Source organism: Pinus tabuliformis, chromosome 8, assembly GCF_031772625.1.
Source record: "Pinus tabuliformis cultivar Carrire ecotype Pingquan chromosome 8, CPIR1, whole genome shotgun sequence".
Classification (NCBI taxonomy): Eukaryota; Viridiplantae; Streptophyta; class Pinopsida; order Pinales; family Pinaceae; genus Pinus; species Pinus tabuliformis.
This window is the reverse complement of record NC_142294.1, coordinates 1,646,979,718-1,646,993,555: the sequence shown is the minus strand read 5'-3', so window position 1 is coordinate 1,646,993,555 and position 13,838 is coordinate 1,646,979,718. Positions and strand designations below refer to the sequence as shown.

Sequence of the window (13,838 nt, the reverse complement as noted above, 5' to 3'; positions counted from 1 at the left end):
TGCAAAGGTACCATTCAAGATTACAAGAAGAGAAAGGTTTATAATAAAATAGAAAAAACATTTTGACTGTATTAATGGGAGTAATGGAGAATTTGGTTTTTGTATTTGTGCACTGGGGTGTTTGAAAAAAATATCATTAGCTCCACCCCCGTAACCCCCCCTCTAGCAGGAAAACCTCATTTCCTTTCTAAAACACCTTGCTACCCATTAGAGAAGAGTGAAGGATCTTGCTGGACGCCTAACTCTACCAGAGAAAGAGCAACAACTAGTAAGTATGAGTTATTTTCCACAACCATTTTGTATTAAAGAATAGGTTAGTGAATTTAATTGTATAAAATATTGTTTTATGTTGAGTAGAAAAGAATGACAGGGCATGATTTTAAATTAAAATATGTCATAAAACAAAGTAAAGACAATCTTTACATTATATAATATTTTGTTATAGATCAAATGTTATTATGTTTTTGGAAGAGAACTACAAATATTGTCTTCACCAAAAGACATGTTAATAAGATAAGTATTAGCTAAGCATGCCATAAGAACCAACACATCATTGTATCATTATTATGTATGAATATGAGGAGGTAGCTCAAAGAAAGAAAAGAAAAAACATATTTTGTTTGTTTGTTTGGTAATTAGGTTGAACCTAGATTGGGGTTACTTAATAGTGGCATCCATCATCATCTAGTCCTCACCCTCCCCATGGGATTCGAACCAAAGACCTAGTGGAAACTAAACCTCAACTAAAATGTATGATGGAAATTGATTTGACACATTACATTGGAGAATTTATGATATTCAACTAATGTATCAATGCTGTATTGTAAGTAAAATTGATTTATTTATTTCCAAATCATGCTTGAATGTGCCCAAATCTATAATATTCTTAAAAAGATGCATAGGGGATAACTTACAGTGACTCCACACGGAAAACACCAAATCATGGATGGGGCGTGAAATTGAAGAATCAAATGTGTACCAAACTTTTCGTGCCTTGTAAAATCAAGGCCTCCTCGATCGATTTGTGCTACTCGAAAATCATTGCACTCTATGTGGGCTTACCTGTTTGGATACACAACCTTGGAGGCAGACTCTTCCATATTTGCATGGCATTAATACCATCGAGGTTGGATGGAGGCCATCAAATCATTCAAAAATGTGCTTAGTTTACTTTGCGTATATTCTTTTTTGTCTTTTAAAATTATGTAGAGCGTTAACGCGAGTGGGTTTTAATCAATTTAACATTTTTTATTTTGAAAATTTTACTATGCAAAAAAAATCCAAAACAAAATTATGTTAAAACTATGTAGAGCATTAAGTCTACTAGGTTTTAATCAATTTTACATTTTCTATTTTGAAAGTCTTACTATGCAATAAAATTCCAAAACAAAATTTAAATGTAGAAACTACCACTCCAATGTTTCAGAAGAGTTCCACAAAATTCCATAATGTTGTCCCGCTTTGCAACCTTTACAAAATGGCGAGTGGAAAATAACTCAGAGGCTAGTGAATTTTCCAGAGAAAACTTATGTACTCACTTCGTTTTTGTTTTTTTTGGTAGTGTATGTATTTTTTGTTCACCAACCTCTAAGTTATTTTCCATGGGTCACTATCATTCTACAAAAATCATTATATAATATAAAGATTGCTTTTACTTTGTTTTATGACACATTTTACTGTAAAATTATCCACTATCATTATGTTCTACTCTGCCTCAAAACAATTTTAACTTAAAATCAATCAATCATTTTTCTGATTTGTTTTAAGTTTAAAAAATATCAAGATCTCCAAATTAGGCCCTATTGAATGGTCTTTACTACTAAGAATTGTGTATAATTTTTTGAATGACTTACAATCATGTATTTTTAATGTTTAACAATTAATTTAATCTTAATGATTTGAATTTAGTTATTTAGAATTTTTTATAAAATATCTATTTTAGAAGTCATATAATAAGGTTTAGGGTTCAATAAGCGATTTGTATGTTATGGGAATTTTTGTTTTTTATTTTATTTATGATAAATATCTGAAATTTTTTTAATATAATTGTATTATTGAAAGGTAATTTTTTATTCAAAATTTGATTGGTGAAGAATTTATTTATTATCAAAAATCTATTCATGAAGGGAAAAATTTTAAACATGACGTTTCTTGGCTCGAAGAATAAATATCCAAAACGTCAAAAAAAATTGTCTGATAGGTAAAGAGGAATCCAAATTCCAACCCTATATATGAGTGTTGAGACTAATACATATGGGGAGTGATCATATTATAAAAGTAACTCATACTAAAAATATTGAATAATTATTATAAGATTGATATTCCATTTCTTTTTTACACACTATTCCATTCCATAACATTAATATCAGAGACTAGTTATTATTTGAAATCCTTAAATGCCATAATAGCTTTCCTATGGTGAATGTAAACTCTTTCTAAATGCTTGTGACCGTTAATCTTAATCAAGGATTGTTAAAGCCCTAAATATCTTGATGGACAGTTGGGAAAGGAAGACATACAATAGAATGGAGGATTATTTAATGGATGAATGTTCATTTTAAACAGTTGCGGATCACATGCCTATGACGATGATGGCAACTACTAGGAGGGAAATACTTTCCAGATGGAGGAATAAGATGTCAGTGGTGACTTGCACATTAAAACACTCTGTTAGGCCAAAAGATTTATTGAGGCAGTAATGATCCATGTCATGTGTTCCAAGCAATTCTTTCATGTCATGTAACGTGTCCATGTAATGACAACTAATAGTTTGATGATTATTCAATTTGTAGTCATGGAATGTTTCTATTCTAGTTAAAAAAAGGGTTGGTCATTCTTAAACTGCAAGCCCCGGTGTCTTAAACATCAATTCTTATGTGTTAGTAAGGTCAAGTTGTTTGATCAACTTTTGAACACATTCAATATCCAGACTTCCATCCTAGCAACTGAGGGATAGCCAAAAGAGAAATATCTGATAGATGGTGGTTGGTCCATAGGATGGTTCATTACTTGACAGCTCTTATCGCAGAAGCCTCGACGAACCGAGGTGTAAATATTATTGATCTGCAAATTTTATCAACGATGGTCAGAGGTGATTATGTTTTAAATGGAGGTCAAGTGGCAACTCGAAGATGTGGTGGTGAAAGAGCGGTGTTTGCGAGATTCCAGAGTGGATGTGAGTGTTAATGGAGACCATCTGACAGTTATCATATTGTTGTTGTAATACGTGTTTTCAATGTTTTCCATGTAAGCATTAAGGGAGGGTACTGTAAGTAATGCTTCCATGTCATGTGTTCCATGTGTATTACAAGTTCTTAGTGAGTATTCCGAGGTGTTATTCTAGATGTCGTTGTTTCCCATGTGTAAGGGTTGATGTTGTTTCATCTCCCAGTCTTAGATCCACTTTCTTAGGATCTAGATTTGTCAAAGTCAGTAATTTGTATCCTATATATATGTAACCCTTGTGATCAATAAAAATATGACAATGATTTGTGTTGTGTGTAATTTTTCTCTCTCTTTCTATTTTTCTAACACCTTCCACGCCTTGAATGCCAATTGCGACTCGCACATTAAAACACTCTGTCAGACCAATAGACTTATGGAGGCAGTGGAGACATTCAGCCATTTGATTTTAGCTAAATCTAATCCCACCATAAACACCTACAATCTTTTGTTAAGTACCCTAGTACGATTAAATCAACATCAATCAGTGTTTCTTGTTTACAAACTTATGGTTGAAGCAGACAGTCCTGAATCTCATTTCTCTGAGAATTGTTATCAACTGTCATTGTAAAATAGGTAGAATGGATTATGATTTCAAAGTGTTTGAAGGAATGGAATAACATGTCTATATTCCAAATGTGGTAATATTCAATACCCTCATCAAAGGGATTTGCAGGACAGGTAGGATGGAGGATGTCGTTGAACTGTTCAATCAAATGGTGAACAATTGACAAATTCCTGATCTTTTTACCTATATCATCCGATAGATGGGCTCTGCAAGAGAGGGAAAACCCACGAGGTGTTTGGATTGATAGTTTTTATGCTACAAATGGGTCATGAGCCCGACAGTATTACATTTACCATCCTTGTGGATAGAATTTGCAAAGAAGATAAGCTACAAGAGGCCAATCAACTATTGTATCTGATGTTAAAAGAAGGGAATAACCCCAACATTATTACATTTACTGCTTTAATTGATGGTTTTTGTAAGGAAGGCAAGTTGGAGGAGGCTAGGAAGCTTCTTTATGAAATGTGTGATAGAGACATATGCCCAGATGTTATCGCAGACATTGTGCTTATTAATGGTTTTTGTAAGGGAGGCAAGTTAGAGGAGGCTATGAATCTCTTCTATGAAATGTTCGACAGAGACATATGCCCACATGTCGTCACATGCAGTAAGCTTATTAATGGTTTTTGTAAGGGAGGCAAGTTGTGGGAGGCTACGAAGCTATTTTATGAAATGCCCAATAGAAACATAAGTCAAGATGTTGTCACATACAATGTGCTTATTGATAGTTTTTGTAATAAAGGCAAGTTTTAGGAGGCTACGAAGCTATTCTATGAAATGACCAATAGTAACATATGCCAAAATGTCGTTACGTACAATGCGCTTATTGATGGTTTCTGTAAGGGAAGGAAGTTGCAAGAGGCTATGAAGTTATTCTACGAAATGTCTGACAAAGACTTATGCCCAGATGTTGTCACATATGGTGTGATTATCAATGGTTTTTGTAAGGCAAGCAAGTTGGAGGAGGCTACAAAGCGCTTCTATGAAATTTCCAACAGAAACATATGCCCAAATTTTGTCACATACAAAGTGCTTATCGATGGTTTCTGTAAGGGAGGAAAGTTGGAGGAAGCTACAAAACTCTTCTATGAAATGTTTGAGAAAGACATATGCCCAAATATTGTCACATACAATGTGTTTATTGATGGTTTTTGTGAGGGAGGAAAGTTGGAGGAGGCTACGAAGCTATTCTATGAAATGCCCAAACGAAACATAAGTCCAAATGTTGTCACATACGATGTGCTTATTGATGGTCTCTATAAGAAAGGAAAGTTGGAGGAGGTTGCAAAGCTCTTCTATGAAATTCCTGAAAAAAATATACCCCAATGTTGTCACATTAAATGTGCTAATTGATGGCTTCTGTAAACAAGCCAAGTTGGAGGTTGCTACGAACCTCTTCTATGAAATGTCTGATTGGGACATCTACCAAGATGTTGTCACATATAATGCGCTTATCAATGGTTTTTGTATAGGATGAAAGTTGGAGGAGGCTATGAAACTCTTCTATGAAATGTCCGACAGAAACATATGCTTTGATGTTTTCACATACAATGCACTTATCATTGGACTAAAGAGTAGTGGAAGGATGCCACCAAAATAGTTCATGAGATGTTGGATAAGGGGAACAATCGTGTCAGCACATACAATGTTCTTATTGTTGGTCTTCACAAATAAGCGAAACTTCAAGAAGCTCTCAAATTGTTAGAAATTATGGCTGAAATAGGTGATCAACTTGATGATATCACATATAATACACTTATAGATGGGTTTTGCAAGGTGGGTAATCAAGAAAAATTTAGGGATCTCTTGGAAGAGATGTTGGAGAATGGTTGCATGCTTGATCTAATTCGCTTTACTACATTAATAGATGGACTCTGTAAGAATCATAGGAAATACAAAGCTTAACAAATATTTTATGAGATTCCATAGCATGCTTCGAGCCTTTATGATGTTACATACAACACAATGATGGATGGACTTTGTAATATTGGTAATCTTAATAAGTTATCTAAAGTGATGAAAGATAGTAATCCAAGAGGCCTCATAACTACATAGGATTATATTTACCACCCTCATGGAGGAACTATGCAAGGAAGGCACACTCACAGAGGGAAATAGAGCATTGCATGAGGTCTTAAAAAAGGTTTGGCTTGTAGATGACATATTTTGTAGCAAACAACAATATCTATAAAAATATCGATGTAGCAGTAATTGATTAGCAATGGATGAAGTGTAGGGGTGACTTCGGTAATAATGCACTAGAAAGCTATCTGAAACAGATTTGGCAATTCATCTTAATGAAGTGATCTCAGTGGTCAAATTCCCATTAGCATACCAAGTGTTTCTTTGAAAAGACACCGCGTTAAGGGTTTAGTGGGTTGCATATCCTGATTAAATACACTAGTTCATCAATCTAAAATGGAATTGGCTTTAGTAGTTATTGTGTTGCAACTTTCAATTGATGAAGTGGCCCCAAGAAAAAATTCAAAGATATTCGTCACAGTAATAATCTGGAATTGATTTGATGAAATGGTTAGTGGATTGTCATTGCCTTTGATAGAGTGTACGTTGTGAATTTTAATAGTGAACTACTTAAATGGACTAACCTGGTTTGAAGTCTTGAACTGAGTTTGTTTACAATTTTGTAGTTTGCTTTGGAATGCCCCTGCTTTTTGTTATGTATTTGACTCTTTAGGCCTTGTGAAATATTTTTCTTTATTGATTGAATGCACAGGCTCCATATCTATTGAGTATTTGCCGAGACTGCATATCCATCTAGTACTTTCTCCCATTATAGAACACAAAAATTGTAATGATTGTCATAGCATGTCTTAGTTACAATGCATCTTTTTTTATTTAGACACCTACAACTACTTCATTGTATATTTTTTGTTGTCCAAATTGTAGTAGCTAAGACAACTATTATCTTAGTGTCCATCTGTTGTGAACTTGCTACAATCAACTAGGTTAGCAAGTTTTCATGTGTATGCTACTAAGAGAGGATATCAGTTCGGGACCATTCCATTATTTTTTTCATAAGTTATTTTATTTATGGCCACAGAATGTAGATTGAATCACATATCCAAATGTTCAATGGCAAGCAATCGGAGCTTGTTTACTCTATGGGCACACATACCAAACAAGTGCAATAATTGTTGGAATTCAAGGAACCCTTTTTCCATTTCCACTGTGACCCCTAGGTATGGGATATTACACAGAGGGAAAGAATGTTCTCTAAAAGGCTTGGTCAAAGAAAATTCCAGTTCTGTTGAACTTTTTAGTTTACTACACCCAGTTTAAAACCCCAGTTCCTAGAAGTGAAAAGCATTAACGTACTTGCAACCCACAATTTTGTCCTTGATAAAATTGGAGTAATCAAGGGAGAGAGCAACAAAGGGTGATTAACATTCATCCAAAGTTACCAGACTATGATAATTTGGTTGACATGTTTGAGGCAATAAAATGAATTGAAGTTATTTTGAATGAAAAATATACTAGTTTTTCATAAAATGTAATAACATTTGAAGAAATGGTTAATGTAATGCGCTCAGCCTAAATGAACATATGTATACACAACATGCTTTAGAACTCTGTTTTAGACCTGTAAAAGAATGAACCAACTTTCAGACTGGATCTTGATCATAACATAAGACACGACTTTGACACAGGTTGTACTCACATATGATTATAGAAAAGTGATGCAATGTACAAGCAATTTGGATCTGTAGTTTGAATATTGTTGTTACTTATCAACTTCTTATTATCCCGTTGCCCAACAAGATAAAGCACTAGGTAATTAGGCAGACTCTAATTAGTTCGGTCAAACATATTTAATATGTTTTGATTTAATAAAGTTTAACCATATATTTTTTTATAAAAATAAAAAAAAAAATAATATTTATTTATGTTATTATTGGCTGAGAATTTGAACATCTTATTGCAAAATACATTGTAAATTATGATTTTGCAATCATTACCTTTGATTAATGTAATGTACTCTATTTTTATCACATTAATACTTTTTATACACTAATAATTATATTAAAAAAAATAAATTGAATATTTTAATTCAAATTTTAATATATCTATATATATAATATATATATATATATATATATATATATATATATATATATATATATCAATCATTTTTTGGGGTTAAAATCTAGATTCAAATTTTAATAAAATAAAACATATGCATTTTTATAAAATTAAATAATAAATCAATGTTATTATTATTATTTTCAAATATAAATTAAAATTTTAAATATAAAATATGTGTATTTTTATAAGCTAATAACTAGCAATTGTCCCAAAAGGTACAAAGAGTGGCTGATAGGATTATTAAATTGGAATTGTTGATTTCTTCTAGAAGAGTTAATTGGTTTATAGAAAACTTTGTTTTCTTGCACTGGATCATTGTGCAATTACCCTTCTAAACGCTCTTTGTCATTTGATAAAATAATCAGAATACTGTTTTCAAATTTCCATAGATTTCCTCTTGCAGTAAATTTCGAGATGCGCTTTCTCATTTTCGTGGGGACGAATGAAAATAAACCATTATAATAAAAAAAATATTGGAAGAAACGGCAGACGTAGGAAATCAGATGAAGAAGACATTCGTAAAGACACCTCTGCAATACCACCACGCCTATTACTGCTGTACTCGAAAATCTCAGCTTGTGCCAACTTCCAGGCTACTCGCGTTATCCAGATACCGAGGCCACCTTCCACACACCAAGACTTGAAAAAAATTGTGGCTCTGGAAAAAAATTGTGATGGAGAGAATTGGTCACTGAGCATTTATCTACCACGCACGCTGCTTTTTCCCTGTACAAATTTACTAGTAAAATTCATAGATATTGAAAACCAAAAGCATACCTGCTTTTATCCATAAAAAATTTCAAGAGTTTCATTCCCATGGATCAAGAATTTCATCTCTATCAATTCTTCTGCTCAACATAACATCAACAAAATATAATCGCCATGATAAACCATGCAAACACTCTTTTTAAAAAAACATAAATTAAATTCAAAACAGAGAAAAACACAACGAAAATAAAACACTGTAAAATCCAAAATGCATGGCCATGCAACAACGAAAATAAACTTGAACAAGAAACAAGGCAAGCCAATGCAATGCAAAGTATTAAAAAAAATGATGAGATGAAAGTGAGAACCCGCTCTGTGAGATGCTTAATACTAATCAGTGCTTGCCTTTATTCACTAATATGAAAAAAACAAACAAAACAGAAATTCGGTACTAAGAGACCTGGAATCCAACTTTACATTTGAACATAAACTCAAAATCAATGAAGTTATTTTTATACATAAAGGTACAAAAATATAAATATGGAGCTACTTGGAATTTCTTGGAATTTCAACTTGAGGTTAAAACAAACTTATAAATAATGATACAGATGGGAAATAAAAAATTATTGGCTCTAACATTGAGCAACGGCGAATCACAAAGTGTAAACGGTGAACTGGGCGGACAACTTATTGTTGCAAGGGGTCCCGAGCTCGAAACTCGTCCCGCCAGTTTATTATTGCGAGGGGTCTCGTGATCAAAACTCATCCCGCCAATGATGTATTGACAATTTCAAGCATACAACAATGAGATGTTTACAAATGATGCGCTGAGGGGCAGAAGAGAGCCGATAAAGGAGCTTACAACAATAAAATGTTTACAAATGATGAAATCAGGCGCAGAAGGGAGCCGAATAAAGGAGCTTGAGATCCGGGGTAGAAGAGAGCCGAGTAAAGGATCTCGTTCTAGATATCGGGAAGCCCAGGCAGACACCAGTGGCTGCAATCTGTGTAGCGCTGGGGATTTTTTCGTTGCCCGATTGTCAAATCGTTGTTGTATATTGAAGGGTGCGCATCCTGCCTGAGCAACGACAGCATCGTGATGTTGAGAAACGACACAGGTGATCTCATAGCTCTCACAACGCTTTCCACCACTTGGAATTGGGGAGGATAGGTGCCCAGATAAAAAGTCCCCGCCGTAGGTTCTTTCTCAGAGTAACAGTTACCGCCATTCATAGTACTGCAAAGCAAAAAGATTCATTAAAAAATCAAGCAAACGTCATTCATCAGAAGCAATTTTTCACATTTTCAACTGGATCTGAGATTACTAAACCTGGAATGCGAGGGTGAGAAACTGCGGAAAAGGACTTTCGTTCTGCTAGTATCGATGTTGGAATCGATCCAGTTTGCCCAGGTAGTCATTCCTTTCCGATAAGCGACCATGAAATCCATGCTCGTGTATAAAGTATTCCCTTCCTGCAGGTAATCCCAGTTGTTTTGTTTTTTTTACCCGAACAAAGTGTCAGTCATTCAGTCCGCCATTAAAGATCACAGTCAAAAATCTAACAGTTATCATTAATGGCTTGCATAAAAGTACCCTCTGAGATTGCATGTGTGAGTCCATCAATGGCCGGAGTTAAAAACAAGAATATCGGCTCCCTTCCATCCTCTGCCATTACTCTCGGCCGAGTGCAGACGAAGCACCACTTTCTGGTGTCCTTGAACCGTAGTGGTCACTATATCCACCAAGTGCGGAGCTCGATAAAATGACACTGTAACTCCGCAATCCTGCCAATACCCAAATCATAACAATTTAGCTTAATACAATAACATCACAAAGATCATATTAACTAAGCTACCAGTACCCACCATGGCTCTAAAACTGGAAAGAGTATCTCCAGAAACCACGTATGTTCTACCTTGTGGCAACGCTGCGTGAAGGCGGCAAGGGCATTTACTCCAATCATACAGCGGGTACAATAAATCGTGAACCCAGTTCCTAGAGAACATATTGCGTTTGGTTCCAATAGCTACATCTGACATTGTGAGGTTCTGGATGGATTTAACTTCTTCTTTGCATAACAAGGCCAGGTTCAATGCACAGCAGAACGGGGAGGTTAAAAGAAGGCAACTCAACTGATATTTGGAAAAAGCAGTGAAAGTGCAGTGCATGCTTGCTAGGAAAAAGCAGTAAGGCAACTCCGCTGATATTTGGAAAAAGCAGTCACACTTCAAATAAACGGTTGAAAGTGTCTCACCTGATCCAATGGAGCAAGGTAAAAGCGTTGACAATTGTTGATGCATAGGAAGGCCTATCGGCCTAATTATGTTAAAATAATTTTTTTATTGAAAATTTTAGTTCAAATGTTAAGAAATAAAATATATAATTCTTGACTTGGATAGACAATTTTGATTGGGATGACTAATGTAATTCAAATGTAAATGCAATCATAAAATATTATAGTTTTTAAAAACTATGTTTGCATAAGCATTGAAATTAGGGCCTTACTCTTTAATTGAACAGATGAGGACTTTACCAATCAGTAAAATTCAAATTGATGGAATTCTAAACCTTAACACTAATTTGAATTCAGTATTTTTATTGTAATTTAGCTATATTTAAACTAAGCAGCATGAGTAGCTACTATGGTGATTTATAATCAACACACAATTTATCAACAATTTAACATCAAATTTCGGAAATATGAGCAGAAACAACTTCACTGTGGCGATGATATTCCTTACTTGTGATTTTAGAGTTGAACACTATTTGAATCCTGCTAACCGCAACAAAGTTTTGGGGACGACTCTCCACGCAACTGTAGGCTCAGTTGCATATAATATTTTTACAACTGGCCACCCCCAAGCCCTCAATGAACGTACTACTGCTAGGGAATCCTTTGTCTCACAACACTTTTCTCCCAAGAGAATGGATGATGGAATCATGGAATGATCACTCATCTTCCTCACCGTCTATGAAATAAAGCAAACATTGGAAGGGGAACCGCATGCACACATTCTATGTGTCAACATGCAACTTTTATTTTTTTATTTTAAGATTTACTTAAGTTAAGTTTTCTCTTAATTTATTACTTTCTTATTTTATTCATTTTTACTTTTTGATAACTTTATGTATTTTTATTATTTTTATAGTTCTTTTAGTTAACTCTTTCTTATTTTATTTTACTTTTTATTACTATTTTATAGTTTTACTTTTATATCTACTTATTTAGAACTCTAGTATTGTTATTTACTATTTTATTTATTTGTTATTATTATATTTATTTATTCTTTATTATTTATTATCTATTTACTATTATTATCTTTTCTTTTCTTTTTTTAAAGACATTGTGGTTCACCATAACTAATCATTATTTTTATTGAAAAAGAATAAATTGAGGAAAATGTAAAGGGAAGTCAATGGGAAAAGTCAAAGAGTGCATGGCTTGCATGGCCCCTCTTCCCTTTCTTTGCAATTTTAAGCATTTCCCCTTTTAGGCATTTCCTTACTACAAATAATAACAAAATTTTAACATAATAACATCCACAACTTCTTACTTTTATTATGAGGATCGATAATTTCATTGTCGATCCCTTTCGGTGGGTGAACACTCATGAAATCCCATGCGAACTAGAATGTGGCATGCCACCAATTAACCAACAAATTTAATACACTTGGCATAAGAAAGACCTTCATGTACATGCACAAGAGCTTGAGGTCTTCTTTGCAATTGGTTTGGTTGATGGCAAAGATCATGTTGTTTTCTCTCACACCCATGCATAATTGCACTTTGGTGGTTCTAGGTGACCCTATAAAAATGGTGGTGGCTCCAAGAATCAAGTTGAATGATTGTATTCATAATTTCTCTATGGTATGTGGATTTACTTCGACTTGACATCTTCATTCCTTCTTTTGATTTTGTTTTCATATGTCTTCCTCGTTTATACTCAGTGAGGTATTGGGATTTCTACAGTTCGAGTCCTTCTATGTGTTTGGTTCAGCATTGCTAGGTTTGGTGAATGGTGGCCCATTTATGTCTTGGTCACATGTTATCTTACACTTACATAGTCTACCTTATTTCTTCCCAACTTGTGAACTCTTTGGTTTTTCCTCGATCCTCCTTGAACCTTGTCCTCTCAGTCTAGTTTTCCTTTGTGTCAATTTGATGGTGACCACTTCTTTCTCGTTTGTAGGTTGTTGTCTCTCCATTTCCCTACACCCCATATTGCAGTTTCTACTTGAGAGCTTCCTTGCAATCCCCCTTGCCTCTCTATACCTTGACCATGTCACAAAGCAATCCCACTCTTGTTTTTCATCACCCATGAAAAATATGAAAAGAGCCTCATCTTCCTCTAGTCGCAAGGGGCATCAAAATTATATACAACCACTTAGGACTAGAACTTAAGGGGATTCTGAAATATCTATTGCATTTTTTGGGGGGTAATTTCCCCCTCAATTTGCAAATAATTTCACAATACCGAGCACAAAGCTCATGTGGAAAGTTAGATCTTGTCCAGTATAGAAGTAGAGGAAAATTTGGGCTATTGAATCTCTCATATAGGGAACAACCACACTAGGAAAACTAGATACCATCAAACTATTGATTTGTACTAGAAAATGAAAACAATTATGTGAAAAGTCATAGTAAAATGATTAGAAACATGACAAGAAGTCCTTGAAGAGGTGCAACTCCAACTCAAGAACTTGAACTCCAAGGTCTCTCTAATGGAAAATAAACTAGCTAACATGAATCTCTCTACTTCTTAGGAGAACACAAAGGCCCCTGAAACTATAGAGGTGGATTCTCCTTCTAGCAAAATGCTTATATAATCAAATTTTGTTTATATTCCATGTGACCATTATAGTGCTTTCTATGTTAGCCATAAGTTAAAGTTTTAGAGTCCATCTCTATACTTTATTAAACTATTGAACTTGTACTATTGTGTTACTAAATTTGGATTGATTTTATGGTCCAAAGCCACTTATTTGTGCTACTAGTATGGTTTCCCTAATGGTACACTTGTAGACACAAATTAACAATGCAATATGTTGTTATCATATAATACAAATATTTTTGTAGCTTAAAAATAAACAACGTGGATAAAATTTATAATCATTTAAAATAATTTGTATTTTGATACTAAAAATAATTTTTCTATAGTTTATATGTCATTTAAAATATTTATATTTAACAAAAAAATTAATTTCTTTTATATAAAATACCAAACAATAAAATTA

General features: G+C 34.0%; 1 pseudogene; it reads right to left on the bottom strand.

Annotated features, from left to right (window-relative positions):
* Positions 1-9,460: 9,460 nt before the first annotated feature.
* On the bottom strand, positions 9,461-10,771 carry LOC149242484 (protein PMR5-like; annotated as a pseudogene).
* Between the last annotated feature and the right edge of the window lie 3,067 nt (positions 10,772-13,838).